General features: G+C 44.4%; 1 non-coding gene across 1 annotated transcript; it reads right to left on the bottom strand.

The window, feature by feature from the left end:
* Positions 1–11,886: 11,886 nt before the first annotated feature.
* LOC126096052 (U2 spliceosomal RNA) lies at positions 11,887–12,076 on the bottom strand. The gene has a single exon (XR_007522012.1). It is a non-coding gene; the product is annotated as a U2 spliceosomal RNA (small nuclear RNA).
* Positions 12,077–12,401: the final 325 nt, after the last annotated feature.

The raw sequence follows: 12,401 nt of genomic DNA, 5'->3' as shown, positions 1-12,401 counted from the left end.
CCGGTAATGCTGGAATTCAATGTGGTGATGGCCCACCCTTAGCCTTGATGACAGCTTCCACTCTCGCAGACATACGTTCAGTGAGGTGCTGGAAAGTTTCTTGGGAAATGGCAGCCCATTCTTCACGGAGCGCTACACTGAGAAAAGGTATCGATGTCGGTCGGTGAGGCCTGGCACGAAGTTGGCATTCCAAAACATCCCAAAAGTGTTCTATAGGATTCAGGTCAAGACTCTGTGTATGCCAGTCCATTACAGGGATGTTATTGTCGTGTAACCACTCCGTCACAGGCCGTGTATTATGAACAGGTGCTCGATCATGTTGAAAGATGCAATCGCCATCCCCAGTTATTCTTCGACAGTGGAAAGCAAGAAGGTGCTTAAAACATCAATGTAGGCCTGTGCTGTGATAGTGCCACGCAAAAAAAAAACATGCGGTGCAAGACCCCTCCATGAATAAACACGATCACAACTTAACATCACAGCCTCCGAATTTTACTGTTCGCACTACACGATGGCAGATGACGTTCGTCGGGCATTCGCCATACGCACACCCTACCATTGGTTCGGCACATTGTGTACCGTGATTCGTCACTCCGCACAACGTTTCTCCACTGTTCAGTCGTCCAATGTTCACGCTCCTTACACCAAGCGAGTCGTCGTTTGGCATTTACCGGTGTGATGTGTGGCTTGTGAGCAACCGCCCGACCATGAAATCCAATTTTTTCACCTCCTGCCTAACTGTCATAGTGCTTGCAGTAGATCGTGATGCAATTTGGAATTCCTGTGTGATGATCTGGATAGGTGTCTTCCTATTACACATTACGACCCTCTTCAACTGTCGACGGTCTCTGTCAGTCAACAGACGAGGTTGGCTTGTACGCTTTTGTGCTGTACGTGTTCCTCCACGTTTCCACTTCGATATCACACTGGATGTTTAAGAGTGTAGAAATTTCGCGTACACACGTAAGACGCAAGTGACACCCAATCACATGACGACGTTCAAAGTCGTTGAGTTCCGTGGAGTGCCCCATTATGCTCTTTCACGATGTCGCTGATATGGAGTACCTCGCCATAGGTGGAAGCACATGCACCTTGTAACACCATAGCTCTAATGCTCTACTGATTTACTTTGCCTTTTTGTTTTAATTAATGTTACATCGTTGAGTTTCTGTAAATGTTGTTGGATTGAATCGATACCATGAGAGTGGTTATTCTTTTCTGTGTAAATAACTTTGATGTCATGGTTTGATTCTATGCAATGTAGTGTATCTATCATTTAAAATCCTTGTGTCATTTGGATGGAACAAAACTTAATGTATATAATTGTAATTTTGTTTAAATAATTTTTTGTAGGAATACCAATACGTGCAAATGTTCTTTTTTAATTAATATGTTTGGCTGTTTTTATGTAATTGCTGATCCTCACTTAGGGTTCTTAGTTATTTTGTATGTAAAAGATGTTGTGGTTCCCCTCGGGAACGGAAGCATGCAGAGCGCGCAAATTGTGGTTGGCCTAGGTAGAAAAGGTGGAATTGAGAGTCAGTCGGAGACGAGCTACCAAACTGTCAACTGCTCATGTAAAAGTTGTGTATTGTGCTGTTGCCGAGAGAGGGTTTTCGTGCCACTTTCCAATGTATCGGATGGACGCATAAAGAGCTGGAACTATTCTGGAATTTGTTCCTATTATCGCCACTAAGAAATGACAGGGTCCAGCATTTCCACCAGCTAATCCATCCACCGACATGCACTCGCCACCACGTTGTGCAATCACTGAAAAAGGAACCAAGGAATTGTAAATATGTGAAGTGAAGGATCAGCTCACTGGATGTTTTAGTGCGCGTAAATACACTCCTGGAAATGGAAAAAAGAACACATTGACACCGGTGTGTCAGACCCACCATACTTGCTGCGGACACTGCGAGAGGGCTGTACAAGCAATGATCACACGCACGGCACAGCGTACACACCAGGAACCGCGGTGTTGGCCGTCGAATGGCGCTAGTTGCGCAGCATTTGTGCACCGCCGCCGTCAGTGTCAGCCAGTTTGCCGTGGCATACGGAGCTCCATCGCAGTCTTTAACACTGGTAGCATGCCGCGACAGCGTGGACGTGAACCGTATGTGCAGTTGACGGACTTTGAGCGAGGGCGTGTAGTGGGCATGCGGGAGGCCGGGTGGACGTACCGCCGAATTGCTCAACACGTGGGGCGTGAGGTCTCCACAGTACATCGATGTTGTCGCCAGTGGTCGGCGGAAGGTGCACGTGCCCGTCGACCTGGGACCGGACCGCAGCGACGCACGGATGCACGGCAAGACCGTAGGATCCTACGCAGTGCCGTAGGGGACCGCACCGCACCGCCACTTCCCAGCAAATTAGGGATACTGTTGCTCCTGGGGTACCGGCGAGGACCATTCGCAACCGTCTCCATGAAGCTGGGCTACGGTCCCGCACACCGTTAGGCCGTCTTCCGCTCACGCCCCAACATCGTGCAGCCCGCCTCCAGTGGTGCCGCGACAGGCGTGAATGGAGGGACGAATGGAGACGTGTCGTCTTCAGCGATGAGAGTCGCTTCTGCCTTGGTGCCAATGATGGTCGTATGCGTGTTTGGCGCCGTGCAGGTGAGCGCCACAATCAGGACTGCATACGACCGAGGCACACAGGGCCAACACCCGGCATCATGGTGTGGGGAGCGATCTCCTACATTGGCCGTACGCCACTGGTGATCGTCGAGGGGACACTGAATAGTGCACGGTACATCCAAACCGTCATCGAACCCATCGTTCTACCATTCCTAGACCGGCAAGGGAACTTGCTGTTCCAACAGGACAATGCACGTCCGCATGTATCCCGTGCCACCCAACGTGCTCTAGAAGGTGTAAGTCAACTACCCTGGCCAGCAAGATCTCCGGATCTGTTCCCCATTGAGCATGTTTGGGACTGGATGAAGCGTCGTCTCACGCGGTCTGCACGTCCAGCACGAACGCTGGTCCAACTGAGGTGCCAGGTGGAAATGGCATGGCAAGCCGTTCCACAGGACTACATCCAGCATCTCTACGATCGTCTCCATGGGAGAATAGCAGCCTGCATTGCTGCGAAAGGTGGATATACACTGTACTAGTGCCGACATTGTGCATGCTCTGTTGCCTGTGTCTATGTGCCTGTGGTTCTGTCAGTGTGATCATGTGATGTATCTGACCCCAGGAATGTGTCAATAAAGTTTCCCCTTCCTGGGACAATGAATTCACGGTGTTCTTATTTCAATTTCCAGGAGTGTATAAGGTAACTTATACTCGAACCATTATACCTACCTTGATTTTTGTATCCCTAGTCACACAACTACTTTGGGTCCTTCCCATGTCAAAAATGCTTACCGAGTGATCTGTACAATATTGGGTTCCTCTTGTGTATTAAAAGTGCATATTAATGGTGTAACAGGATCAATAGTTTGTCTATTGTACTCATGCTAGATAATGATTAATATAAAGATTACTATCTATGAAAACAGTAACTTCTTTCTTCAAAAGACAGTGAGAAGTAGTCTGTTAGTGAATTCCATTTAATTTTCATTCTAAGTAGAAAGGTGTTTAGTATTGAAAGACTTAAGCTATGCACAATAACTAACTTTGCTGTGAATATGTTTGAAAAGTAATATTGAACCTATGTCCAATTTACGATTCTGCAGTCAATATTAATAGTAACATTATTGAGACCATTCAGTCTGACTAAGTCCTCAAGGTAATAGTGTGTTTCGTTATCTGTTGTCCTTATGCAAATAGTCTTGTTCTCCTATAACTGTTAGCACTTTCTTTAACGTCGACATCTGCTAGTGACAGAGTTCATTGCACTCTCTGATGATAAAGTATAGGTTGTGTTTGTCCATTAAAGTTACTCATATCTGTTTCTTGAACAGGAATGTTAATAATTCTCATGCCTAATTAGGCTGGCGACCGTTTTCTTTATTCTTTGAACAGTGTGAATAGGTTAAATATTGTTTATTACTGTTTAATTATTTACTTAATTCTGACTTTCACTTCCGTTAGGTATATCACGGTCAACATAACAAAATTCCTTTCAGAGGGTGACACTGCTCTGTGTCTTTATACCATAACTGCTTTAACAAGACAGTTTTATTCCACGACCTGCATCCAACTTTAAGGTTATGGTATAGCAGCAGCAGACGGAAGTGTTATAACCTAATATGAAAAACGTATGTTTTTGGGGTGTCTGGATACTTTTGAGCACATAGTGTACGAGCCCAGAGCTTTCTCCCTACGCTTTCTGACGTTGGATTGTATGTATGCTTTGCCGGTCCATGCTTTCAGTGATCGATGTATAGCATAGCAGTTAGGTAACAAAGTCATTTGCTCGACTGCCAGCGGTACACACATACAAGTAATATCTAGATTCGTTACGAACAGTAATTGAAGTGTGAACTTTAGTTCTACAAACAGTTCATTACACATTACATGATAAAGCCTTGGGAGAGGATCGGAATTTGGTTTATGGGTAGAACGCACTTTGTTACTACTCCACACAATGAATAATAGTACCCCTACATCTCGTACGCAGAGTAGATGTTTCATTGTCACGAATCCGACGTCTTAGAATTATTGCGCCTATTCTTTCTTTCAGCCTAACTGTGTGTACAAAAATGTTTCCACGTAGGAAGTGCTTTACCTCTGTAAATACGTCAGAAAATTTGATGCCAAGCCCAGATGCACTACAATTTCACTCAAAAGAGTACATGCAACACGTCACGTATGCCATTTCATTCCCACGCATCATCCAGCAGAGGTTCCCCTTTCCCCAGTTCACACTATCTGAAAACTGGAGGGAAAGTTCTGTTGGTATATCAGCCGCCCTCTTTTCCTTCTAAGCTGTGTGGACAGAATCACTTGTGAAAACCCCCTACCTAAGCTAGGGCAGACAAACATTTACTTATAAACTTAATAGATTTATTTAGGCCCACTTGTACAACACAGTATAAGCAACGAAACAGAAATAGTATTCACCATTCTTTTTCTGTCACTGTTTTCTTTTTCATAGAGGAGAATTTCAAACATCTACGAAAGTGGCTGAAGAAGTGACAGCACTTGGTCTGAGCGCTGCCAGTTTCGATGGTTCATTTTATTTTGTGAAGTTCAGGGTCTACGAATATATGGACTAAGGTAAAAAGTGGCCTTATTTTGTAGAAAAACAGTACATAGGTTGTGATTATTGCAAAGTATCGATGAGTGATAAAAGCAGCAGTCAATAAATGCTGATGGATGTGATGATGTGCTTGGAGTACTAAATATGTTTCGAAACTTACTCCTCATGTGTTAGAGCTTAGTTACTTGCACCTTGCCTACATTACCTCTGTAGGGCCACACTTATATTTTGATGCTTCTTACACTAGTCATAGACTTCTGTTTACATTAATGCAACTGCAGTCAATATCTCTTGTTATTAAAGTGATACTGCAAGTAACGTGTTTGCGAAGAACTTCTGTAGAGAACTATGACGTTACACGCAGAACATTTTTCGAATTCCATTTCATATTATGCTAATATCAGAACCGAATGGTAACAGCTTTCGTTTTGCAACTAGAGGAGAAGCATATAATTTAACGTAGGAAATGGAAATTCCTACAGTGGTAAGTAATAATTTGAGTTATATTGATATGCTACGAGCACAAGACTGAAAGTTCTCGGCCAGGTAGCGACTGACAGGTTTTTGCTAAAGCATGTAATTAGTTTTAGACATGGTTTCCTTTTAGATAAATGAACTTTCTCCACCGTTCCTGAAATGAATATTATAAATGCCTGAAATACGAGTCCTAGAAAGATACACATCTTCATGTGTCACAATTTGTACTCGTTTCCAGCGACATATTTCTTGAGTCATGAGAATACGTGTCAGTCAGAAGGTACAAGTTTTACGAAATGTGTGGATATTCTAACAGCTCATACTTCATATCTACCATCGCCAAGGCACCTAAGTAGGCTGTTACACTGAAGAGTTAAAGAAACTGGTACACGTGCCTAATAGTGTGTGGGGCTCCCGCGAGCACGCAGAAGTGCCGCAACAGGACAAATCTTGGACTCGTCTAATGTCTGAAGTGCTGGAGGGATTTGACACCATGAAACCTGCAGGGAAGATAATAAATCGGTAAGAGTACGAGGGGGTGGAGACCTCTTCTGAACAGCACGTTGCAAGGCATCCCAGATATCCTCAGTAATGTTCATGTCTAGGGAGTTTGGTGGCCAGTGGAAGTGTTTAAACTCAGAAGAGTGTTCTTGGAGCCACTCTGTAGCAATTCTGGGCGAGTGGGGTGTCGCATTGTCCTGCTGGAATGGCCGAAGTCCATCGGAATGCACAGTGGACATGAGTGGGTGCAGGTGATCAGACAGGATGCTTACGTACGTGTCAACTTCGGATTCATATCGAGAGGTGTCAGGGATCCCGCGTCGCTCCAACTGCACACGACCCAAACCATTACAGAGCCCTCCCAGCCTGAACAGTCCCCTCCTGACATGTAGGGTCCATAGATTCATGAGGTTGTCTCCATACCCGTACACGTCCATCCGCTCGATACCATTTGAAACGAGACTCGTCCGACCAGGCAACATGTTTCCAGTCATCAACAGTCCAATGTCGATGTTGACGGGGCCAGGCGAGGCGTAAAGCCTTGTGTCGTGCAATCATCAAGGGTAGTCATCAAGGGTACACGAGTGCGCCTTCGGCTTCGAAAGCCCGTATCGATGAGTTTACTTGAATGGTTCGCACGATGACATTTGTAGATGGCTCAGCATTGAAATCTGCAGCATCTGTGGAAGGGTTGCACTTGTGTCACGTTGAACGATTCTCTTCAGTCGTCGTTGGTCCCGTTATGACAGGATCTTTTTCCTGCCACAGCAATGTCAGGAATTTTATGTTTTACTGGATTCCTGATATTCAGGGAACACACGTGAAATGGTCGTACGGGAAAATCCCCACTTCATCGCTACCTCAGAGATGCTGTATCCTATCGCTCTTGCGCCGACCGTAACACCACGTTCAAACTGACTTAAAGCTTGATACCCTGCCATTGTAGCAGCAGTAACCGATCTAACAACTGCTCCAGACATTCTTTGTCTTATACAGACGTTGCCGACCGTAGCTCGGTATTCTGCTTTTTACATATCTCTGTATTTGAATGCACATGGATATACCAGTTTCTTTGGCGCTTCAGTGTACGTTTGCCTGATGAGAGATAGTTAATTCTTTTAACATTCGAAGTAAAAAAAATGTTCAAATGTGTGTGAAATCTTATGGGACTTAACTGCTAAGGTCATAAGCCCCTAAGCTTACACACTACTTAACCTAAATTATCCTAAGGATAAACACACACCCATGCCCGAGGGAGGACTGGAACGTCCGCCGGGATCAGCCGAAAATTCGAAGTATTTTACCAGCATGTTGCCCAGGAGATTTGCGAAGTATTCGTGAGCTATCACGTTACCCTATTTGAAATAATGAACAAGAAGAATACCCATCGTAACCCGGCTGATGAATTCGACTTGACCCCTTTTCGTGTGCACACATGCCGGATCCCGGTTACTGCCCTCACTGACTTCACTTTAATCTGCATATGCTCAAAAAAGACTAAACTTATTTGGCACTTTGAGCAATATTTGTTTAATACCTTCAAAATCACGAGTGTAACTTTGAAGAAAACGTTCTTTTTCTAGGCCTGCTATCCGATAATACCGAAATCACGATCTTGCATGAATTTACAAACGTCCAAGTGGATTTTCTACTCCTTGTAAACGGAAGGTAGCGTCCATGCCATTCTTAGTAAGACGAGTGCGTAAAATATAGACCAATCCATCGTGTGAAAGAATTGTTACCTACTGACCATTTTGAGAGTTATTTGGGGCCTCGTAAAATTATAGACCAATCCATCGTGTGAAAGAATTGTTACCTACTGATCATTTTGAGAGTTATTTGGGGCCTCGTAAAATTATTACCGTCGTTGACAGAACCATGCCTACTAAATCAGTGTGGAGTTTCAAACAAACTTAGGGTTTACTGCCTGCCAGTTAACGGCAGTAAGTTAGGCTGCAGAACCTCAGTGAGGAACAACAATGCCCTACACAAGAATAAAATTCGCCCGTCAAATGTTTGTGCTTCTTTACTTAAATTGAAGAGCATTATACCGCCTCGATAAACACCCACAGCTGTTCCAAGAACTTAAAAACGTTTCTTGTTTTACTATATTGTTGTTTCATGTGCAGGAGTGTGCATTATAAAACAGCGGACACGATACTGCCTGTGAATGTTGTGAGGCTGTCAACGTTTTGTTGCTTTTCCGTATCACTGGCGACACAGTGTCATTAACGACAACACGGCGTCGACACTGGTTATTCCTTGGACAGCGACAAGCTAATAACTTCCCCATAGGTTTAGGTTATTAACCCGCACCATCACGTCTTCTCTAATTGCCCGAAGCAACTCCTCGCAGTCTCTCTAAAGTATTATGAAAGTTCAGTATTTTCGATGATGTTCCCGTTACATGTGCTTGGAACTTATGCATTTTCTGAGATAACTTTATTGCTCCATTTTACATTTGTCTGATTCTTAGTTTCTTTGTACTTACAACGTATTTTGTTGTAGAGTAAGTACCTTCATTAACAAAATACTCATTTAGATTTTGTATGAATAATCTTGGTCTTTTTTAAGATGTTTCTTAATTTAATGTGATATACTTAAATATCCCCAGATAAATTTTCGTTATTTATATATCTTCCTCGCTGCCAGATGGTTCTGTTTCTTTCTAGTTATGTGTCTATTTTTACTCTGATTTTTACTAGTCTGTGACTTCTTGTAATCCCAAAGTGGTTCAGGAGCGTCACAAGATGCAGAAGGTCTTCATTATTTGATAAAATATGACTGCGAAGTGTATATTACACTTAAAACAACACACGGAATTTGCCCAGTTCAGCAGCTTATTATTGGATCTATCTTGGCATATCAATCGACGGAAGCAGCTCATCTCCTTAGAAATAGCTTTGTTTACATTTCATTGTACGGTTTTATTTATGTTTGTCCTAACACAAATAATTTGTAAAATTGTAGTGTAGTATCCCTTCATTAGTCATTGTTTTTTCGACAATATTGTTGTGGTGATATTTAATCCGAATACTGGTTTTATGCAGCTGTCCACGCTATTCTGTCCTGTGTGATCCTCTCCATCTCTGCCTTACTACTGCTTCCACTTCGACGTGATTACTGTAATCAGTCCTTGATCTTTCTCTACAATTTTTATCCCCCACTCCATATCCAAGTGACTGTCTTTTGATCGACAGTGTAATTCATTGTAAAGGTGTAACTGCGAAAGTGTAGTACTTATTTCTTCAGTCTGTTACCCCTGAAAATGTGCCACAGAGCGATATTGCAAACTGCGAACATTTTTATGCAGGGTATTCGGAAATTGCATGTACAGACATCTAGGACTTCTAGAGAGGAACGAGTACTTAATATTTCTAACAGGAACCCATGTCCGGAACCATACTTTCCGTTCGTTTCAGATGTGTAACATGTTCACGTCTACCGAGGGAAAGAGAAAAGATTCAGAGATTTGTCCTATTATGCAGTAGGATAGACAGTATGATATGTACTACGTCAGACGGTCACCTGATGCTCTGACTCATCAGTATAGTTCCTTACAAACAGTATTCTGGGTTCTTCTTCGTTTTTGAATTGCATAAACACGTAATGGTTGAGCGTTAATACAATCAAATGTGCTTAAGTCGTAAATGCATGTTTCGTTATGTATGCTTACGAATTGTTACCTAATAATTATACTATGTCACGCCTTATTCATTTCCCCTACCAGAAATGGACGTGTTAAACATATGAATTGAAAACGTCGTAGAACGGATATGGTACATTTCTGCAATGGATTCCTATTCAAAGTATTATGTACTCACTCCCCTCTACAAGTCCTAGAAATCTGGAACGGGAATTTCCAAACACCCTGTCTATGTCATCAGTGTATTAGCTTTACTGCTTTACGATCTTATTGCGTAATTAGTTTTGAGTTGTGAAAATCTCTTGAGTGAACGGATCATCATTAGAATCTAAATCAGAACTTGTAACCAAAGATGGCTTTTGATAAGTGAAAGGTATAATGACAGAAGTAATCGCGGGATATGATAAAATTATTATTTTAAAACCTCAATATGAATTTTAATTACATCACAAGTATAATAATTTTCATATTGTATTTACTATGTCATTGTTGATGAACAGCTATTTTGATGCCAAATTTCTGCTCAAATTCATCCAGAAAAAATATTTCTCTTAAAACTGCCTGTATTATGCAGTGTGATTTGATTTAATGAAAAGTGAAGTGTTGCGGCAAAGAATAGTAACAGGTATAAATTAGAAAAAATTATTGAAACACATTCACACTGCCCCAGTCGGCTTTTGAATTACACTCCTGGAAATGGAAAAAAGAACACATTGACACCGGTGTGTCAGACCCACCATACTTGCTCCGGACACTGCGAGAGGGCTGTACAAGCAATGATCACACGCACGGCACAGCGGACACACCAGGAACCGCGGTGTTGGCCGTCGAATGGCGCTAGCTGCGCAGCATTTGTGCACCGCCGCCGTCAGTGTCAGCCAGTTTGCCGTGGCATACGGAGCTCCATCGCAGTCTTTAACACTGGTAGCATGCCGCGACAGCGTGGACGTGAACCGTATGTGCAGTTGACGGACTTTGAGCGAGGGCGTATAGTGGGCATGCGGGAGGCCGGGTGGACGTACCGCCGAATTGCTCAACACGTGGGGCGTGAGGTCTCCACAGTACATCGATGTTGTCGCCAGTGGTCGGCGGAAGGTGCACGTGCCCGTCGACCTGGGACCGGACCGCAGCGACGCACTGATGCACGCCAAGACCGTAGGATCCTACACAGTGCCGTAGGGGACCGCACCGCCACTTCCCAGCAAATTAGGGACACTGTTGCTCCTGGGGTATCGGCGAGGACCATTCGCAACCGTCTCCATGAAGCTGGGCTACGGTCCCGCACACCGTTAGGCCGTCTTCCGCTCACGCCCCAACATCGTGCAGCCCGCCTCCAGTGGTGTCGCGACAGGCGTGAATGGAGGGACGAATGGAGACGTGTCGTCTTCAGCGATGAGAGTCGCTTCTGCCTTGGTGCCAATGATGGTCGTATGCGTGTTTGGCGCCGTGCAGGTGAGCGCCACAATCAGGACTGCATACGACTGAGGCACACAGGGCCAACACCCGGCATCATGGTGTGGGGAGCGATCTCCTACACTGGCCGTACACCACTGGTGATCGTCGAGGGGACACTGAATAGTGCACGGTACATCCAAACCGTCATCGAACCCATCGTTCTACCATTCCTAGACCGGCAAGGGAACTTGCTGTTCCAACAGGACAATGCACGTCCGCATGTATCCCGTGCCACCCAACGTGCTCTAGAAGGTGTAAGTCAACTACCCTGGCCAGCAAGATCTCCGGATCTGTCCCCCATTGAGCATGTTTGGGACTGGATGAAGCGTCGTCTCACGCGGTCTGCACGTCCAGCACGAACGCTGGTCCAACTGAGGCGCCAGGTGGAAATGGCATGGCAAGCCGTTCCACAGGACTACATCCAGCATCTCTACGATCGTCTCCATGGGAGAATAGCAGCCTGCATTGCTGCGAAAGGTGGATATACACTGTACTAGTGCCGACATTGTGCATGCTCTGTTGCCTGTGTCTACGTGCCTGTGGTTCTGTCAGTGTGATCATGTGATGTATTTGACCCCAGGAATGTGTCAATAAAGTTTCCCCTTCCTGGGACAATGAATTCACGGTGTTCTTATTTCAATTTCCAGGAGTGTAATTTTAAGTGGGCCGATCCCGGGAGTACTGCAATGGTGGGCCAACCCGCAACAGAGGTGGAGCAAGCCCCTAGCACTCCGTCATGGGCCAAAAATGAGTTTAATATTCTGGTCCTACGATGCAGGACGTAACAGGTATTACGCTGATAAGAACAGCTACTACACTTTGTTCTTAGCCAGAGGAAGAAGGAAGTAAACCATATAGCGCGAGTGAGTCAGGTTGTCGACACATTATGATACTGTCTGCCAAATGAATTTAGACATTCAGCAGAAAGGAGGCTTCGACAGAAAACCAAAGAAGGCGAGACAAACATATTATTTAGCTCATAAGACATGTTGAAAATAACTCTCTTTCACAAGAGGACACTGTGAGGAACTGATCCAGCAGTTAACACACTGATAAGTGAGAACGGCGGACTAATGAGGACACATACGGTTATTATGAACCGAGCCCTTGTTGTAGCCCCACGCTTAAATACACCAGCTTTCCAGTTCTCGTCAAGAGCAAAAGTTGGTCA

Source organism: Schistocerca cancellata, chromosome 8 (genome assembly GCF_023864275.1).
Source record: "Schistocerca cancellata isolate TAMUIC-IGC-003103 chromosome 8, iqSchCanc2.1, whole genome shotgun sequence".
NCBI lineage: Eukaryota > Metazoa > Arthropoda > Insecta > Orthoptera > Acrididae > Schistocerca > Schistocerca cancellata.
Note: the sequence above shows the minus strand (reverse complement) of the source record. Positions and strands in the feature narration are given on the sequence as shown.